At 33.6% G+C, this 22,778-nt stretch overlaps 1 protein-coding gene across 1 annotated transcript in view; it reads left to right on the forward strand.

Annotated features, from left to right (window-relative positions):
• Window positions 1-248: 248 nt before the first annotated feature.
• LOC148283045 (protein hu-li tai shao-like) overlaps window positions 249-22,778 on the forward strand; it is a 66,132-nt gene continuing 43,602 nt past the window's right edge. Inside the window, exon 1 of the mRNA XM_088224141.1 lies at window positions 249-470. The gene's annotated coding sequence lies outside the window, so the exon portion shown is untranslated. The remainder of the gene's footprint in view (window positions 471-22,778) is intronic.

The raw sequence follows: 22,778 nt of genomic DNA on the forward strand, positions 1-22,778 counted from the left end.
TGGGATATGCGTGAAAAGCGCCATACACGTGCGGAGTATTTTAATGTTTACTACATCAAAACAGCGTTCATGTTACGGTTTAGCTATTTTTTTAAATTAAACAATATAAATGAATGATTTTTAATGTTTTTTTTTCGCATTTCATTGTATATTTTTGGCGATTTTGTGCGTTTGAACTTTTGTCGGGTCGGATTCGCGCGTGTGCGTTCCGCAGAGCTGCGCACGCGCACACGACAGCGGATGTGGAAGGATCCATCTTAGACGCTTTATAACAGGTCCCACATCGATTGTCGAACGGGCGGTGAATCGATTCGAACGAGTCCGAAAACCTGCAATTATTGAAATAAACAAGTGCCGCCGCGTTTTGTGAAGTGCTGTGTGATTTCGGCAAAGCACGACGCCATTTGCTGGAGATATCGCGAGACCGCGACTAAAGTGCAGTGAAAAACGGATTTTGGATTTTAATATCGGTGAGTTTTGTCAATAATTATCTTGTGATTTGCGCCCCAGCGCGCCTGTATTGCATTAAAATTAGTTTTTTGTATCAGTAAAGCAGTGTTTACGAGTGTTTTCCCGTGCTCAACCGTGACAGGGGTGTGTCTGTCAATCGCGGGCTGATTATTTTAAATCCTAAAATCCCATTTTTAGACATGACAGAATCGTTGTTTTCTTCAGTGGCTCTCCGATGCATCGCTGTGTCGAGTTTTATTGGCGGATTTTGAGTTCCATTCGCTCCGTTATCGGTGATTTTCGCGTGTAGAGCAATCGGATGTGGTCAATTTATTATCGAGTTAAATATGCGGCCGGCTATTGCATCGCTGTTAATAAAGTTGATGAATGGGCGTTGTTGGACACTAAAAATATCTTTATCTTTTGACCCTTGACTGGGCCGAATGTTTGAATACTCATGGCAACGGTTTCCATTAAAAGACACATAAAAAAACATAACAGTCATTTCGGGTAACATTGGACCACTTCAACAAGTTTTTTTATAATATTTTTTTTATTGGATTGAGCCAGCTGCAAATTTATGAATTATTTGGTGTTATGAATGCTCCATATAACTAAATTTGACCACAAAATTTATAAAATTACATGATACAACATAACGTTTTTATGGGTGGTCCAATGTTATATTGATACATATTTGGATACGAATTTCTTGATTTTTTACTAAAATATCTCTCCATTGAACTATATTTTTTTGATATAAAATACTCTTCTGATCCAAAGCATTAAAAAAAAAACATGAATTTGTGTCCATTACCCCAAACATACTCTTGGGCTCGAGCGGTGGTACCAAACAAATAAATAAAAATGTTTTGATAAAGCTTTTTTTATTCTCTTAGAAAGTAATCAGTTATATATGAGTCAGGTTTTTGTCCAATGTTATATTGAATTCCAATGTAACCCGGGAATGACTAACGAAATTGAATCTACGTACTGTAAATATATTTTTCTCATTTAATTATTAATTATCTGCGTAAAACCCAAAATAAGGTTACAATAAAACTTAATTCTGTGAAAATGAGTCACAAAATTGTCGCTAAGTCAGAAATAAAAATGTAAGCGAGAATCCCTCTTACTTGGGCGTTAATACTGGCTTCGGGCCGTCCATGCCAATAAAGAATACAGTTATGTGTGTAAAATAGACCCAGAGCGAGTGTTTTTGACTCGGTGGCTGCTCAGGTTAAAATCCTAAATGAGATAGATACTGGTGGTTTAATTTAAGCTGGCGCGTTCAGAAAACTCACACTAGCGCATTTAAAATCTACAATTAAATTTTAATCATATGTGATGTCTTCTTTTTAATTTGGTGTTGGATTAGAGGGTTGTGTTTGTGAAAAAAAAATACAATGGTTAGGAAAATGTGATATTAATTTACTAATAAAAATATTGATTAATAAGTGTATATGCATATTTTTTCCGATATAATTTGTACTGTGCATGTTAATTACACTCAATTAATTATTATTATAAAGAACATAAAACATACTTTTACAAAATATTGGTTTCCGTTGTCCTCTTCGCTATACTAGATTAAATTCCCTTTTTTATGTACCAACTTGTAAAAACAATTATACCTCGAATTCATTCATTAGACGTACCTGTAGAAATTATAACGGACTCAGTATTGATGTAGACATTTTTAACTGCACGTTGCATTTGTACAGAAAATTTCTTCATGGGGTCGATTATTTGGGATAGTTGCTGAATGTGCATCTCGAGTGGTTTATGCTATGTATGTGTGCCGCATGTAATGTATATGTTTGTGTATGTTTTATATGTGCGTTCGTGTGTGTGCGTGGATGGCTCGGAGTGTACATTCGGTATTTTTATTTATTACCTCCATGGAAAACGCAAATGTCAACAATTATCCTTTTCTCACTTAAAATTCTTTTTTATTTTTTTGTCACATTTAATGTTTATATCTTTTTAATTTATGAAAACTTAATTGGTCTTTTTATGTTAAAAAATTGTTGTTCTTAGTACTTATTTTGTATGACTGTATGTTTTCTAAATAAAATAAAATAAAAAATAAAATTTAATAAAAAACGCTTGTTTAAAAATAAATACTCGTAAATATATGACATTTTCTTAAGTTATTGTTTTTTTTCGCTCTAATCCAAAAGAGATTTTTAAAAACATTTAATACAACAATATAACACGTCAAGATTTTAAAAATCAGTATTCTGTACATTAAAAATACTCTGTTTTACGTCTTATGCATAAGTACTGTAAAAAAAATAAAGAAGACAGGTCATAAGCCTTATATATTACCTTCTCTAAAATGTTCTTTATCTCTGTTGTTATATGTTATTATAAACAGCTCCCTACGGAATTAAATCCAGTCCTTGTCTTTAAAAATTTTGGACAAACTCAAAATATTGTTGAAAAATAAAATACACTTTGATAATTTGCCATTGTTAAAATTCTGATTAAAATAAGGATTTTTGAGGGCAATTTGAAGAAATGTGTATGTGAAATTGTAAAGTCTCATAGTATCTGATTGAGCGACAGTTATTAAACATTCTGCTAGTTATTTTTATTTTATTTTATTTTATTAACATAAACGGCAAATCTGCCTTTTACAAACATTTATAATATTAACATATTTTTTTCCTCTTTTTTCAAAAACATGACTTTTAAAAACAAGATTTATAAAAATAAAAAAAAATCAAACCAAAAATTATCAAGATTCATATTTAAAAAAATAACCTAAAAATTATACAGCATATTTATTCAATAGAAAGTTTAAATAATAAAACATTCTACAGTAAAACAACAAGAAAATCATAAGTACTGTTTCACACAGCTAGGCAAAGTGAACAAAAAACTATATGAAATGCATGAATAAATAAATATAATTACCATTCACCATATTTGAAAAAGTTCAAAAGGTTCTATAGGAACAATACCCTACACTCAATATATCAGATACGTGGGAATAACTATTGCCGAGTTCATGATGTCTATTCAAAACTGCATTACAAGTATACACTGTCCGTGAATTGTTGCTACAAAACGGTGGCACCTGTCTAGTCATTCTTCCAGGCACCCTGAAGTTGATGAGAGATAATAACAGTTCAGGGCAATCCCATATTGAATTTACAATTTTGAATAAATTTAAAAGGTCTATAATTTTCCTTCTATCGTTAAGTTTTAACAAATTTAATGTTTTTAATAAAAAATCGTAATATTTATGCAGCTTTTATTTAATTATTTTGATTGCAACAGCATTCTTACTTTGAAATTCATTAATTTTAACTTAGGACTGTGGACTGACGAGCCAAAGGTCCGAGGTACAAATCCCAGTCTACCACAATTCGATTTCCATTTTTCCGGCACAAGTTATTATTATTATTATTATTATGGATAACTTATATAGCGCCATTTTCGTAATAAAATACCTCAAGGGCGCTTTACATAGTGATTATATTGTTAAATTAATTTAATTGAAGCTTTTAAATTTGTAATTTAATTAAAACAATTTATTTTGTTGTCACGTGCTACGGATTTATTCAAATGATTTAGAGAACAAGTGGGTTTTAAGTTTTTTCCGAAACATCACTGCACTTTCACAGCCTCGCACCTCTGCTGGGAGAGCATTCCACGCCGTAGGGTCTGCGACCGCAAATGCGCGTTCACTAAATTTAGTGCGCTGCTTGCGTAGAGGTATAATAACTTTTCCTCTCGCAGTAGACGCAGCTGATCTAAGCGTGAGACGCCTGTCAGCTAGTTCATCTGGAATGCATAGTTCCCTTAGATATTCCGGAGCAGAGTTGTGCAGTGACTTATACACTTACGACTCTTAGAAATTTATTTATTTATACTTTTACAATTTTGTATATATTTTTTATACAGAATAATGTGTGCGTGTGGTGTCCCGTACCGAGGGAAACATTTAACAGTAAGAATAATGAATCATGTCTTAAATTAGTGTTTTAACATAGTAAAATAAAAACGGAATCAATCTAATTAACCTAGTTATCATCGCAATTTTTTTTTTTAATAACGGACATTGTCCATGTATTCAATCTATAGGGTTTAAATATTATTTATTATTATTTGAAAATGCATATAAGATCTCAGTTCTACGTCGACAGATTAAGAGATTGCTCTATTTCAAATAAGAATAATTATTACCCCTTTGTAATCCGAGCAACCATGCCACTTTTCTTAGAAAACGGTGTTGGACAGACTCGATGTGGTCAATATGAGTCCTGTAGAATGGAGACCAAATAGGAGAAGCGTATTCTAGATGGGGTCGAACTAGTGAGCAATGAAGAGTTTTGATGGTATTAATATTTTTAAAGTCCGCCGTCACTCTAAATAGTAAAATCAGAGGATATTCTGTTAATGAAGCCGAGTAATTTCAGTGATTTATTTACTGTATTATCTATATGCTCGTTGTATGTCATTTTATAGTCCAAAACAACTCCTAAATCTCCGATGGACTTGACCACATCAATTTTTGAGTTTTCAATTAGGTACTTTAACAAAATCGGTTGTTTTGTTTTGTAATAATAATAAAAAATATAAAAAATCTTTATTTATTTATACATGCTTTATTAAGTTAATTCATAACATCTTAAGAACTAATATAAACTTTCAAAACATTACAATTTTTTATAAAAATTTCTCAATAACATATTTTTACAAATTAATTTGAAATATTATTTCGATCTTTTATATCTCTTATTTCTTCAGGTTACTCATTGTACAGCTTCAATCCTTGTACAATGAGTTTTGAGATTCTTTTTTTCTCCTCATTGCTAATCTTATCTTTTTTTACCCCTTGTTTCATATGTATGACATTGTTGGTTAAATTTATTTATTTATTTATTAACGGACATTGTCCATGTATACAATTTATAAGGTTTAAATATTACAATAAAAGAATAGTTTAAAACATTAAATAAAAAAGAAAGAAGCATTGACAAACATAAGGGACATCGAGACAAGATCTGGACTATTTATTTAGTGCTCGTTTAAATCCTTGTAAACTTAAACCAAAAAAGTCCAGATCTTGTCTCGAGTTAACAATACGACAAAGGCGGGTCATTGGAGAATTTAGGTCATAGTTTGTTCTATGCTGGTCGATGAACAGTACTTCATTGTTTCTCAATCTACGAGTCGGAATATTGAATTTTACTTGTCCCAGTAATGATGGAACATCGATTATACCATTTAGTATGCCGAACATATATATGGAGTCAATATTAGTTCTACGTTTTTGTAGACTAGAAATATTTAACATTGACTCTATTTCAGCGTAAGAATAATTATCTCCCTCTAGTGCGAGCATCCACGCTATTTTTCGAAGCAAGCGATGTTGGACTGATTCAATGTGATTTATGCGATTGACATAGAATGGAGACCAGACCACTATTCTAGGAGGCATATTCTAGAAGAGGGCGAACAGTCGAGCAATAAAGAGTTTTGATTGTACGGACATTAGTAAAATCAGAGGATATTCTGTTAATGAAGCCGAGTAATTTCAGTGATTTATTTACTGTATTATCTATATGCTCGTTGTATGTCAGTTTATAGTCCAAAACAACTCCTAATCTCTGATGGAAATTTTATTATTGTTTTTATTTTATTCATCCCCTTAATTATTTTACGCATAAAAATAGCCACATAATATTTAATTTGCCGCTTTACCGCGAGCGAGACAGCTTCTTTGTGCATTTTTTCTACATTAGAATAGATATTTCTTTTGAGTATAATCCTCATCGCCTTATTTTGAAGAATTTGTATATTTGTAATTTCTCCTTCATTACATAACAAAAGAATGAAGAAAAGTAATTTATGTGTGGACATATAATTGTTTTATAAATAAGAAAACTACTCTTCATGTCTATTAAATTTCGTAAACTTCCCATTAATGATTTTATTTTTGTTACATATCGAGAATGTGTTTTGAAATTCAAATATCTATCCAAGTAAACTCTGAGATACTTTATTTCATCCACAGAATTTATTTTTAAATTATCAATATCAATATTTTATCCCTGGGGTATATTTTTTCGCGTTTTTGTCCATATATTTTGTTTTTGAGATATTTAATTTTAATTGGGGATATTTAATTTTAATTTAATTTTAATTTAATTTTAATTTAATTTTAATTTAATTTAAATTTAATTTTAATTTAATTTAATTTAATTTTAATTAAAATTAATCTGTGTAGTATGTTTACTAGAGATGGAAATATGGACAAGGATATTGAAAGGAGGGTTAGTGCCGGTAACAGAGTTAATGGTGCCTTAAAGTCTGTCGTAGCAAATAAGTGTCTATCGCAAGAGGCTAAATTAGCAGTTCATAATGGAGTTCTGGTACCAACCCGCGGTATGGAAGCGAAGCATGGAGTTGGAAAAAAAGGGACGAAAGTAAGCTGAATGCTGTTGAAATGCGATCCCTCAGGCGAATGTGCGGAAAAACAATGTATGATAGGTGCCCTAATGTCGAAATTAGAGCAGAATGCAAGGCTGAGTTAAGCATTATCGACAAAATTAAGAAAGGTCTTTTGCGATGGTTCGGTCATGTGGAGCGAATGAATGATGAAAGAACGGCTAAAAAGATTTATGATGCGAATGTGTCTGGTTGTAGAAGTCGAGGAAGGCCGAGAAAGACATGGCATGATCAAGTACAACAAATTCTTGAATGTGGTCATGTGAAAAGTCGGAATAATCGACGTGCGTGCATGAGAAGATGTATGAATGTGAAGGAAGCAAAGGAAGTGTGCCAGGACAGAGTGGTGTGGCGTTCTATCCTCTCTGCCTACCCCTCCGGGGAAATGGCGTGATGGTTAGTTAGTTAGTTAGTTAGTAATTTTAATTGATTCACTTTGAACCATTTTGATACATTTATCGCAGGAGGCTAAACTAGCAGTTCACAACGGAGTTCCAGTGCCAACTCTAATGCATGGGAGCGAAGTATGGAATTGGAAAAATGATGATGAAAGTACGTTGAATGCTGTCGAAATGCGATCCCTCAGGAGAATGTGTGGTAAAACGATGTATGACTTAAACACTACAACGACCTACCTTACTACTTGAAAACTTTTACTGGAGACAAATTTAAAATCAATCTGAAAAAGCACATGATGACTGAACTAACTAGACTAGACGAGACATAAAATGACTAGACTATATTAAATTTCTGATGTAACCCTAACGGGTTTTTTAAAATTGTAAATAAATAAAAAAAATGATAGGTGCACAAATGTCGAGATCCGTGAAGTGTGTAAGGTCGAGACACGCATTATCGACAGAATCAAGAAAGGGGCGCTGCGTTGGTTCGGACATGTAGAGCGAATGGACAGCGAAAGAACGGCTAAAAGGATCTACGATGCAAATGTTGATGGATGCAGAAAACGAGGAAGACCGAGAAAGACATGGCACGATCGAGTCCATCAAATACTTGAAGATGGACATGTCAAAAGTAGGAATAATCGGCGTGCGTGCATGAGAAGATGTATGAATGTAGAGGAAGCGAGGTATGTATGCCAAGATAGAGTGTTATGGCGTTCTATCCTCTCTGCCTACCCCTGCGGGGGAAACGGCGTGATGGTTTGTTTTTCTTTTATCTTAAGAACGGTTAATCGTCATCAATTAACTTAGGCAATCTAAATGCCCACAGTTCTGTCCCTATTAAAAGAGGTTTTCCATCTCCTCTGAGAACTCTATTGTATTGGAATTTGTTCTGTTTGCGTTTCTTTGCAAAGTGTGATTAATTATCTCTTCCGAGACACGTTTTTCGATAATTAAAACAAATAAGTTTAATTAATAATGGTTCTCTTATCATTCTAAATTAACGCCGCATCAATGTCTCCATCACTAAGATACGATAAGAAATTTATCGACAACTGACGATAAAAATTCCGGAATCATATATCGCTAGGGTTCGAAATTATTGCCGTTTGAACGACCTTCAAAATCAATGTTTCACGTCCACCCTGCCGGGAATCGAGCCCGGGATCTCAAAAATGGTAGGCGAGCGCGCCAACCGCTACAAAACGACGGATTATATTTCACACTGAACTTATTTATTTATTTTGACACTTTATTTACATAAACAATATATATACATATAAGGGCGGGCATATTGCCTTAAGGCAATTTCTTCCTACCTACCCAAACCGTTCAGTTTGAGAAAATTATAAATACATGGACATATTGAATCTTACAATTTTATACAAAAATTAAAAGCAAAGATTAACAAAAATAAATATATGTGTAAAAAAATAATAACACTATACTATGAAGAGAGGAGAGGGGATGGGAAGGAAAGAAGAAGGATAAAGGAACAATTTCAATATTTAGATAGTGACATTTCAATCTTGAATTAAATGTAAATAAAGAAGGGGCGTCTCTAAACATTAGTGCGTAGATTATTCCTCAATCGAGCGGCTACTACTGTGAAAGAGGAGGCAAGACAATTAGAGCGATGACAGGGTATTAAAAGGTTTCTCTCGTTACTAGAACGAAGAGATAGTCCGTGTTGCGAAAGAGAAGAACTGTATTAAATGTTAATAAATGTACATATTATGTATACCGACTATACTATGTACACTGGTTTCGTCAGGACACTAATTATACTAACATTAAAATCCCACTATACACCATCGCCAATCTGACGATGTCGGTCACCGGTAAAAATTACAAATAAACAAGCCAACAAACCATCACGCCGTTTCCCCGTAAGGGTAGGCAGAGAGGATAGAACGCCACATCACTCTTTCTTTGCATACAGATCTCGCTTCCTCTACTTCTTCTCATGAACGCGCGCCGATTATTCCGAATTTTAACATGTCCATGTTCGAGTATTTGTTGGATTCTTCCTCTATTTCTGCATCCATCAACATTCGCATCGCAAATATTTGTAGTCGTTCTTTCGCTGTCCATTCGCTCTACATGTCCAAACCGACGCGGAGCTCCTTTCTCGATTTTGTCGATAGTGCGCGTTTCAGCCTCACGCATCTCAACATTTGTGCATGTGTCGTACATAGTTTTACCGCACATTCGCCTGAGCTATCGCATTTCGACAGCATTCAGCCTACTTTCGTTCCTGTTTTTCCAAGCCCATACTTCGCTCCCATATATGAGGGTCGGGGCCGGGACTCCATTGTGGACTGCTAATTTTGCATCTTGCATTATAAATGAAAGTAGAATAAAACTATATATCATTTAATTTTTTTTTTTTGCACCGCAACAGGCCAGGAGGCCCAATTGCAGTAGTGAATTACACTACAGAACAACCAGGCTTGCGAAAAATCACATTTTTAATTTTTGTGTTCTCACCGGGAATCGAACCCGGAACCTTCCGTGCGTGAGTCAAGCGTCTTGACCACTACACCACGGAGGCCGCCCACGTACTTTTATTACCATAATTAAAATGCAGTTCCACCAAGAAATGTCAGTAGAAAAACTCAATCTATCTGAAGTGTGTAATAAAAATCATTGTTTAGTGCCATAATCCTGGGAGAAAATACGAGAATACGTTTGTGTAAAGAAAAGTCAGACCGCGTTTCCTCTTAAGACAGTTGTTTTGTGAAAATTATTTCATTGAAATTGTATTAAAATTGTAGGCTGTAGAACTCGGGGGCGAATCGTCAAAGTAAGCGATTATGCACAGCTTACCATTATATTTGACTTTAAATTATAATAATTTATAGTAACCATGTTTATGGGAAAATATATAAAGTAATTGTTATTTATTATAAATCACCGTTTATATCTTTCTACAAAAAAATATCTATGAAGTGCGCCTAGTCCATTCTCACTGAACGATAAAACTAGCCGATTACCTCAGCTTATTCTTCCATACAAAAAAGTACACTGTATTTTTCGTCTTTAACCCAAGTCGGCTTTTTTAGTACTAAAACAAACTTGCAGATTACAAATATTTTTAGAAGATTCTCTATTTGGAAACTAGTATTTCCAAATTTAGTTCCGAAGGACTATTTTTCTTTGATGGGATACCGTTGACATATTATGTATCACATAGGACAGGTGGCGTTCGCAGTGGCCGTTTTAGGCATTATTCATTTTAAAAGAAATCGGCCAGTGCTTAAGTTTTGACAGTACTGTCAATGACAGATCATAATGAAAATATCTGTAAAATGTCATTGTGGTATGTGTTAATAAACTTTTGTACAAGTTTAGTATTCTAATAAAATAGTGTTGATAAAAGCTACGTATATCGCGTGGTTAGTAATAATTGTTGTTTTAGTTGATTTTCACAGAACCACAGAAAAAGTAGTAATTTATAATAACATTACTTACATGTTATGTAAGTACTTATATGTAGTACAAATTAATGAACATTTTTAATAGATTACCTATAAAATAAATCACGGCTCGCCACTGGTAGAACTTTGATTTAAACGTCTAAGGATAAACCGCTTATTTAATTTTTTTTGTAAAAATATTATTTTGTTAAACTCACAGCAGTTAAAAATCAATTCATTCACCCGATCGCGGTGAGCTTAACGAAGCCTTTGTAGTTTCGTATATCAAGTTACGGGGACCCCGATTGTAATGAAACTACTTTGAACGGTGTCCGGACGGATGACAAATACGGGTCTGTGCGTGAAATAGAAGCAGATCGCGCCACTTGCTTGTTGGCAGATGAATGCTCGGAATGCCGGTTCGCGGAATGCGTTATCCTTTATTTGCTCTACCACGGAACCCTTAATACAATGAATGCAATTACCCACCTTATTCTGGGTTCCAGCACCGTTACTGTCTGAACTTCTGTTGCGGCAGTCAGGATCAGATTCTAACATGTGGTCAGGAAAAAGGGGCACTTGGCACAAATAGTTATTGATCGCAAATATCTTACTCGCGATCGTGATGAGAATGTAAATGCACATGCACTCACGATCAGCTGAGTTGTTAATCCGGGGCCGGGAACATATTGGTACCCACGGTAGGCAATTTATTTATTTATTTACATACATAAGGTTATTGAACATTATTTGAGACAATAAGTCCCAACTCCATGGGACTAAAAGGCCTGTGTTGAGATGGGACAATATGACACAGACACATGAGTATATCACCACAAATATAGGATCAGAAACATAAAAAATATTTAAAAAAACATATATATGGCACATCAATATGGTAAACAATTACTTATGTTGATTTACATGTCAAGCATTGTATTAAAAAAAAAAATTAACATGCCAGATACGAATGATTTTTCGTGTGTCAACATAAAAATTACTCCTTAGACAGACGTTACTACAAAGTTATGTCGTCACTTTTGCCGACAACTGTCGTAGTTTTATGTGTTTGCGGAGCTACGGAGTTAGCGGCGAGGGGGGTTATTTATTCGATTATTTTCACTTGTTTATCAAGATAAGATTCTACAAGTGCAAACGGTTCTTCGCTTTTATCTGTTAGCAGTACTCACTGCGGTTTATCTTTATTTATCTATTAAACTTATAATAATATTGTTTACTCGCGTTATCTCATACAATCTGAACACTTGATGCACACGAAATCATATCTCATAGATAATGTTACGATGTACGTTCAGAAATGGGAGTGCTGATTTCTCGAGCCGTTTTAGACCTTAACACTTGTGTGGCTTCGATGTCACACCAGTCGACATAGGACACAAGACTGAATATATATCTCTTATTTAAAAAAATTATGAATTCGTATTTTTTGTAATCTTCAAATGGACATTTTCACATCAGATTTGTATAACTATGCTAAATGTTGATAGAAAAAATATTTATCCTTGCTACGCGTAGAATGAATGTCCGCTAATTCAGCAACGCATCTGTATAAGAGAGAGCACGAAGATATAACTCATAACAAGGAAGACAGACGTTGTTCTGCTGCGGGTGTTGTCCTAAACAGATTCAGTCTTTAGTCTATTCAGTCGGTTAGTGACAGTGATGGGGGACGCACGCGCGTAACATGATCGGCGTATTTGTCATTTTTGCGCCGCGCGTGTTTTAATCGAATCTGCAAAAAAAAAATAAAGCATAAATCGTTTTTTTTTTTATCAACCTACCAGGGGTGCATTCGTGGAGAATGCATAATTGAAAAAAAAATAATGTTTTTATGTGTTTAAAAAAACGTTTTTGAATGTTTACAAACAGCATTCGCTTTTTATGTATCACAATCAGATTCTGTCTTTACATTTTTTAAAATCGCATTCGTGAATAAAGTGCTCCCCTGTTGGTGAGAAGAGCGGAGTTTGACATTGGCATAAAGAATGCTATATTTGAAAATGAATTCGGCGTATTTGTGATTTTTAGTTTTTTTTTGTTGCTATAACAGGGGTAAATTATATTTTTATTCGCCTAAATTATGGAAAACGAATAAATAAACAGCATGTCTTCATGTTTTTATTTTCTTAAAATTTTCGAACTTTAGAATATTCCGTCTTTTACTAGTGGTTACACTACGTTACATCACCGCGCGCAAAGATATTATTTACCACAGTCTTTTAAGAGTTGATTAATTTCTGTGGATAAGTTCCGGCGCCGACTGCCCCACTAGGGCGCCGCTTCCATTCGAAATTTCGAGACCAGCGGTTCGATTCTGAACGCTCTCCAGGGAGTAGAGAACACCTTGCTAGCGCGTAATTTACATTATAATTAAAAAGTATACCGATGGCAATATCACATTTAAAAAAATATATGCATGTTGTTCTTTAAACCCTTTCACATCCAAAACCACGACGATCAGTATAGGCAAGAAGACATATAAGTATATTTTGAAAAATATTTAGAACAAAGAAAAATTTAAAAAATAAAATATTAAAAAAAACAAATGGTTGCTGACTTCTGCAGGGGAGAAGTGAGGGGAGCGCGGCGCAGTGTCCGACTCCCCCCTTCCCCTTCGTTTCACCCCTGCAGAAGTAAGTAACCATTGGTTTTTTTTATATATATATACATATATATTTTTTAAAAATTTATTCGTTCTAAAAAAATATTTTAATGTGCCAATATGTCTTCTTGCTCGTACTGATCATCGTGGTTTCGGATGTGACAGGGTTTAATGAACACCTGTATATGGCGAAAATGAACGGTTGATGTGAAATGGAAAAATCAAGTGTGCCCACGAATTGAAATGCCATATTTTACGCACATGTAACGTGTCCATTTAATTATACGCCATTGTATATTGTATAATCCCCTCTGTCCTTCTCTCAGCGTTTCCTCTTTTCAAATTAACGATGATCTAACAATTTAAAACCCGTGTTACACGCTTCAGAAAACGTTCCTATTCGATTAATATTTTTATGAACAATTCTCGTGGTTCTTTTTTATTAGCCCAATACATTACTAATAAAAAATCACACGACCATCGGTACTAGCGAATTAAGCCGCAAAATAGTTTTCAGTCTACACTCACTCCCATTAATACTAAATGCACTCTGGTACAAGCATTACTACTGCCCATTCTAGATTAAGCTGATATTTACATGACTGATTTAAGCTGTGAGCGACTCGATAAACTTGAACGACTTCAGAATACATGCGTAAGGTAGAAAATATGACCACATTTCTGATTATCGTAGGCAACTGAAATTGCTCAAAATTAGACAGCGGAGAGACTATCACTCCCTCTTACTTCTGTTCAATGTACTTCATAGTCCTAACGCTCCTATATACCTGCGTGAAAAATTTCAACGCTTATCAGTTCATGGTTTACCTCTTCGTTCCAATTCTCAAATCACCCTCTTAATACCCATCTACAATTCCTCTTTCTTTTCTAATTCATATAGTGTCCATGCCGCTCGACTATGGAATCATCTCCCATCCACCATCAAAGATGTAACTACAGTATCTCTGTTTAAATCACGTCTGAAGAAACATCTCCTTTCTCTTCCTCAATCTCTCCTCATTTCCTCTTTATTCCTTTTTCCACTGAGCAATGGTGTTGATTTATGGTAATTTATATACAGACACATATATTTATATTTTTAAATATCTTAAGCTTTTTTTCTATTGAATGTCTTAACTTGAATTATAAATTTTTTTTTATTTTTTTATTGGTTGGTTGGAAGAAATCGCCATTTCGAAATAAGCCCGCCAATGTACAATTAACATCATGTACAAAAAGTTAAATAAGTAAATTATTATTTAAATTGTTTAGAAAAAAGGGAGATATAAAAGATTCAAATCTAGTTTAAATAATGCAGAAGGCGAACAATTAATGACGTCAACGAGTATGACGTCATTGATTGTTTTTTTCCAAAATGTCTATGGTTTTCATAGAGTAACTATAGCTACCTATTTCTATAGGTCGTTTGTTAACTTTTACGGCGTTCTTTCACAAGCACAAAATGTCGGTCAAAAGTATTGAAATGTATTCAGCTAAAAGTAATGCATACTGCTAACTGTGAAGACTGTCACGGCAAATTTAAATAAATTTAGAAGATGTTAAAAAATACTTAAAGATAACCTCGAAATTTTATCAGTTTTTAGTATAATCTGTCGATGCCTGAAACGCGGAAAGTAAAGTGGGGATAAAAGGAGTATAGACAACAATATTAAATCGTACACGCGTATTTCTATTTATAGCATTACCAACATTAAAATGAATGTATCACCCGTGGACTTGTGTGACTAAATTTATTGCCAACTTAAGAAACGGTCGTTTTTGAGATAGCGAATTTTACAGATTATATCATTGATTTTTAGCGCTATTTAAGCGGGTCTTGATGCCTTGGAAACCAAATCAATGTTGAGAAAACAAAAATGATGACACAGAGCAACACCCATCGCATCGAGCAAGAAGCTTGTCACTAATTCATCTGAATGAAAACATTAAAAAAGAGTTTTTAAAACTGTCTGAACATTTTGTTAATTATCTCTGTTTATTAAGTCTTCATTTATTCTCACATGGAAAAATATTTTTCAACAGTATATTGTCAAGTGTCCTAGGCACGGGTAACCCCAGTTAGGTCACATTATTTTTATTATTAATTATAGTTAATAATGGAAAAATATGAATAAATAAATAATAATTAGTGACAAGCTGAATGACGCACTGAAGACGTAACTATAGTCTTTAAATATAGCTTGATTAGACTGACAGTTGTCAGCAAAAGTGAGGACATAACTTTGTAGTAACGTCTAATGAGTGATTTATCAATCAAATCAAAAAAACATTCGTATCATCATTATCATCATCGTTCCCTTTCCGCACCTAATGGTGCATTGGTACACCAATCGCAGCCTATCTTGATCATATTTGTAACATGAAGGTAGGATGATCAATCTTACGCTTTAGGTACCAGTCCAGGGGCTATGAAATATTCTTGTGTGAAAACACGCTTTTGAATAAATATTTCACATCAACCATGTTGGGAATCGAACCCGAGACCTCTTGCACGGCAGGCTTACGCGCTGACCATTACACCACGAGGCCGACAAAATCTGGCGTGTTAATTATTTTTTTCAATACAATGCTTGAAAATGAACATAATTATATAATATCAGCTTTAAAACTAAAATAAACCTAATTATTAACGACGTTCTTACAAGGTTACGTCATTTTGCAAAAATGTCAGAGATGAGAAAAGTTGATCAATGTAAATCGATCAAATAAAAAATAATTAATTTGTTGTTGTTCATGAAAAAAAGTATAAAATGTCTATATATATATATATATATGTAAATATATTTGGTGAATAATTGTCTTAAACACACTAAAATAGGCTTTTTTGCGTTTTTATATCAATTTTCGGTAACAGAGTTTCATGTTTGCATGGAAAACTGATAAAATCAATTTGATCGGTACATGGTCAGTGCTCAGTACTTCCCCACCACTAGTCACATTAGTTTGGCAGCTGTCATTTTAATCAAGCTATATTTTAGAACTATATTTTAAGGATATAAATTTTCATATGAATGAACTAATGATAAGAGAGTTATGGAATATTTCCGGTTTGCTTGCCGTGAACTGACGAATGTGCAGAACTGATCGAGAATAAACGGAAGAGAACCTCTGACGTCACACGCGGAGTTATTTCAGAAAAAAAAAAAAATACATTGCATTTGCAAAATAGTAAGGAGTATCTAATACAAAAAAAAAGAAATTAAATTACAATTACTCTGGCGACTGCTTTTCTTAACATTTGGCTCGCCAACCGCCGGCTAAATGCAATGAATAGCGTGATAAATAATAAATAAATAAAAATAGCAGTTTTAGAATATTCTCCATATTTACACCGGTGACATTCGAATATGTGATTGCGCAGCAGGATTATACGTCGCGACACGTAAATATTTTGACATATAATATTAGGTGTTCACGGATGTCGCATTGTGATCGCGAATACGACAAACAACCACGGTGTGAAATTGTTTTCACGTCGCTTATTAGCACGTCGATAGTTATTTGTGATTGAGCTACAGAGACAATCTCTTATCCGCGTAGCACGGGTTTTATACTCCGCATTCATTATTATGGATTTATATTACACACATATTATACTCGCCTTCCTATTGGCGATGTGTGCAGTGCAGAGTGGGGCAAGGTTGCCAGTCCGATCTGTGTGCAAGTCTGTCTGTGTACATTATGCCAACCTTTTCAGACTCAGACCTGTAGCTCGATCGCAATGGGCGCTTCTGTCGGTAATATCACCGATCGACAGTGATTTTGTTACATGAACTATATTACATTATAATGCGTCTGAACTACTGAGCTCGATAAAATTAAATATCCCAACTAGAAACCTCAGACAAAACTGACTCTTTCATACCGATAACCATAGAACTAACTATGGTTTCCATTCCCCTATGCACAGAATTCTCAGGTCTGCCAACAAACATACCAGTCTTGATTTCTTTGATAACAAGTTGTCTTCTTTCAAACGATCACTGAATCAAATTCAACTATAAACACCTCTCTCGCTTCCACTCCCACAAAGTCTACTGTAAACCGTTGAGTCTTTCTACTTTTTTTATAATAATTTTCTATGTATTAATGTGTCCATAAAAATGCCCATTGGGCGTATATATTAATAAATAAATAGCCACTTTACACACTGTGTAACATTCACCATTCTGCCCATATTTGAACATCTATATTCCTTCAATCCTTTCATCTGTTGATGTTTGTGAAGTTAAATAGCTAAAACCTTTAAGTTGTTGCACCACACAGAACCACGGAAAAAATTGTAATTTATAGTATACATACATTATATTATGTAGCTACAAATAAATGAATTTTTTTTATAGCTAACCTGTAAATAAAATCACCGTTCGCCTACGATATATACACTGATAATGAGGAACTTCAGCCCTACGGGAAATTGGATACAAAAAATGTTTTCTTACGCGGGGTACAAATAAGAGCATTAAATTGTTCGGCAAAGTTTCTTGAAAATGTACAGAAAAAATAATAAAAAATATTTTGACTTCTTTTACTTTAAATGACGTCACTGGTTCATGTGAATCAACCTATGATCTGAGAGCTATGGAAGATTTCCGGTCTGCTTGTCGCTTCTGGACCAATAGGAAGAACTAAATGAGAATAAGCGGAAATGAACCTCTGACGTCACACGCGGAGTTATTTCAGAAATACAAAACTTTAAAAAATCGTAGCGCCGATAATACGATATGTAAAAATAAAAAAAAATAAAAAATTGACTTGGTTTAACAGTCTATTAACAAATAATTTTTTTTTAAAAAACCCTTGAACTTCCTTATTATAATAATAATATAATGTAATAAAAATAAATAATTTACAAAAATAAAATACTTAAAACATTTATGAAAAAGTGAAAAACAAACATAAAAAAAAATATATTATTCTTAAATACATAATTTCTTCCTCTTTCACAATAGTTTCGCTATCTATACAGGGTGTTCTTTAAACCCTGTCACATCCGAAACCACGATGATCAGTATGGGCAAGAAGACATATTGGCATATTTTAAAAAATATTTTAAACGAAGAAAATTAAAAAAAAAAATAAATAAAAAACAAATAGTTGCTTACTCCTGGAAGGAAGAAGCGAGGAGAGAGGAGCGGGGCGTTTTATACACCGTCAACCACATGGCCACGCTCCCCTCACTTCTCTCCCACAGAAGTAAGCAACCATTTGTTTTTTTTTAAATATTTTATTTTTAAGATTTTAGTCGTTCTAAAAAAATATTTTTATGTGCCAATATGTCTTCTTGCTCATACTGATCATCGTGGTTTCGGATGTGACAGGGTTTAAAGAACACCCTGTATATGCATTCATTACGAGGCTTGGTTTTTTCGTTTTATTTCCACGTGTTTCGCTAACGAAATGCGTCTAAACGCATGTGGCGTCCCGTCCTCTCTCCCCACTCCTGCGGGTGAACGATGCGCCATAGTGGTGGTAATATTTCAACAATGGCATTTAAAGTATCTTAGATCTTTCCCACGGATTCAACTTTCTTTTTCCAACGTTCACAATGGCCGAGACTGGATTGCTCGCGCAATATTACATGCAGAATTTGCTCATCTTTTGCTTATAAATTTATTTACCTTTAGTGCTGCAGATCGTCGTTTATTCATTATGTTTAGCCACCCATTAAGTCAAAAGACATTTCGGTGAGACGAATTTTTTAAAAGGAGGTTTATTTTACACACTTACAAAAGCTTTTACCCGCTGCATCGCTCGTGTGGTATGAGAGAAAAATAAATAAATTTGACATGTCAACAATATATATATATATATATATATATAGTTGGATAATTTATATAGCGCCATTTTTGTGAAAATCACCTCAAGGGCGCTGTACAATTAATAAATATCCCAGTACGTCTTGCAGCTACAGAGCGCATGGACGGTTGGGATTCTAGTTCCTCGTTTTCAATTAAGATCAATAAAAAAATTATAACAGATAGGAGCTAGATTACAGGACGTCTTGCAGCTACAGAGCGCATAGACAGTTAGAAATTTAGCCCCCATTTACACACTTTAAAAATTTACAAATAAATTTACTGTATTAATGATACTAAAAAAAATAAAAATAATATGAATAATAAAAAGGAGTTTGGGTATGTCCAAATGCATTCAGACTGGCTGGATTTCCTCCCTAGGGAGTTATTCATATTTTAATTTATTTCAAGCGAGGGAGAACACATTATTGAGAAGGGAATATTATGGACGTCTAGGCATTTACAGGGCTTATGACCTTTCATTGGCTGGTTTAAGTGGCCACTTTACACGCTGTGTAACATTCACCATCCTGCCCATGTTTTAAACATCCACGTTTCCTCAACTCTTCCATCTGTTGACTTTTGTGAAGTAAAGGAGCTGAAACCTTTATTATGTGAGTGAGATTCATCCGGCTGAATCAAATCACCTAATAGGCTTTTAAAATTTAATTGATACACACTGAATGAATAGTGTGCAACGAACGAGTCCCATACTATACGATAGGTAACCACAAAATGCAGTAATTGCGATATAAAATTGTAAACTCTTTTTGACGTACCAAAAATACTTGAATCAAACAATTCATCGATACCGAGACTGCATAGTGCGTAGGTTAGGTAACACCTATGGAACGGCTGCAGACATTCTGTCCAATTCTTTACCATCTTATAAGTCCACAATATCAAGTTTATTTGTAGCTGCTCGTCAAACTATTGTTGACAATTTTTTTTATTTTATTTAAATCTTAAAGTAGGGCACACATATCATACATATTGTTGTGTGTTCTAATAATACCATTGCAAATATATTTAATTTATAAATTGTTTATCACATATGTCTTGACCATTATTTTAAATTTTGATATGTTTTTTTCTTCATAAATATTTTTTTCCATTTCGTAATACTTTTTAATTGCTTTAAATAAAATTAATTTTGTGACGCCTTTTTCCTAAATGGAAGTCTAATTTTGTTCTTTTCTCTAGTATTGTGATCGTGTTCATGCTGGTTCCGATCAATTTTTTTCCGAAATTCTGTTTTTTTATTAGAGTTTATAATTTTATGAACAAATATCATTGTATTGTAAAATATTCTTTGTTTATATGTTAATAATTTCATTTCATTTACCATCGACTTTACCCTCGTGTATCTGTTTTTTTTTCAAAATGATTCAATAATTCAATTCCATAAATTAAAAAAATACTTACTCGTTTATTTTTATTACCTCATACTTGTTTTTTATTTTTTACTATCATATCAAATTGCATTGTAGTATTGGCAAATGCGCATTTCATATATACATATTTTTATTTCTTCTTTTTTCGCGATAATATATGCTTACTTGTTTATTAATTTAACTTAAATTTGTCTTTCTTGCTTACCGTAACACTTTATTTACTGTGTTTGCTTTACAGAATTTACTTCATAAGCTTATTTATATCTTTGCATTTTTTGTTTATTTTTCAAAATTATTTAATATATTTAATTTCACATATTTTTTCTGTATATGCTGTGTTTATTATTTAGTATGTTCGCATGTATTTTATTTTTATTATTTGTAAATGCCTTTTGGGCGTTAATGAACAAAATAAATAAATATAATGTCAACAACGGAGTTTTAGTCCCAACGCTTATGTATGGAAGTGAAACATGTAACTGGCAGAGGAAGGATGAAAGCCGAGTAAACGCGGTTGAAATGCGATCTCTCAGACGAATGTGTGGGAAATCAATGTATGACAGGGTTTTATTTTATTTGGGAAATCAACAGTTCTACATACATATTTTTAGTAAACAAACAGATATAGTGTATAAACTCAGAACTAATAACAGATTTCCACATAGTATACAAAGTTAGTAAAGAAAATATATTACATATCAAATAAATACATATAATTTAAACATATAACAATGTTATTTTCATGTACTCAATAATCAAAGATTTTTTTATATTTATTTTAAGAACATTAAGTTACTGTAAATTGGGCGGGATAAGGACAAGAATGCTTGAAGAGAGGATAAGGAGGGGAGGGGAGATGTACATATTTATTATTGTAATGTTACGAATGATGAAATCAGGCGAGAGTGTAAATCTGAGACAAGTATAATTGATGAGATTAAGAAAGGGTCTCTGAGATGGTTTGGTCACGTAGAACGAATGGACGACGAGAGAATGGTAAAACAAGTATATATGGCAAAAATTAACGGCAACGTTAGACGAGGACGACCGAGGAAGACGTGGCACGATCAGATAAACCAAAATCTTAAGTCTGGTCATGTCAAAAGCAGACAGAACCGAAGGGCATGTATGACAAGATGTATGAATGTGGAGGAAGCTAGGAATGTATGCCAGGATAGACGTGTGTGGCGGTCCATTCTCTCTGCCTACCCCTACGGGGAAATGGCGTGATGGTAGCAGTGGCGAATGGTGATTTTATTTACAGGTTAGCTTAAAAAAATCATATATTTGTACTTACATAGAAGGTTCATAATATAATGCAAGTAATATATACTATAAATTGATATTTTTCTGTGGTTCTGTGCGATACAACAACTCTCATCCATAAAATCAAATCAAACGATGTAACTCGTGATATATTATAGTATATAGATATTTTATCCATTACTTTAATATATAATTCATTAAAAATAAATAAAAAATACCACTATGAATTCAGGCGATATTTGGTATTCAATTGAAATGTTAACTGGCTGAATGTTCTAGTAAGTAATAGTGCTAAAAACGGCCGCGTGGAGCGCTAAATATCCTGCAATATTATGACGCATGAAAGTAATTATAATCTTATGTCAAAAGTACCATCTCAAAGAAAAATAGTCCTTAAGAAACAATGTTTGAAATACTGTTATCCAAATCAAGAATCTTCAAATAATTTGTGTAATCTGCAAGTTAAATCTAAGAGAAAAAACCCGCACTGGGGTTAATACATTCAAAATATAGTATACTTATTTGTATGAAAAAATAAGCTGGAATAATCGGCTAGTTTCTTGGCTCACCGCAGGCGCTGGGCGCGGTTTATTAAAATTTATATTTATATTAGGATAAAAATACAAACGGTGGAAATGATTAAAAATAAATGATAATTATTTATTTGTTTTTCTGTAAATAAAGTTACAATAAAACATTATTATGGTTAGTCAAATATAATGGTAAGCTGCGCATAATCGCTTCTATACACGGTTCGCCCCTGGATGGTAGTAGTAATGTCAACAATAAAACAAGGTAGGTATGACAATACGCGTACGTTGGTTCAAAACGAACATACAAATACATATTATATTATGATAAATCAAGTATTATTAACAATATCTTGAGTTAGTCCAACTTTTTGTAGACAAGGACTGGATTCGACTCCCCGGGAAGCTGTT

Source organism: Micrasema longulum, unplaced genomic scaffold, assembly GCF_059751315.1.
Source record: "Micrasema longulum isolate JH-2025_06_02 unplaced genomic scaffold, ASM5975131v1 h1tg000267l, whole genome shotgun sequence".
NCBI classification, from domain to species: Eukaryota; Metazoa; Arthropoda; class Insecta; order Trichoptera; family Brachycentridae; genus Micrasema; species Micrasema longulum.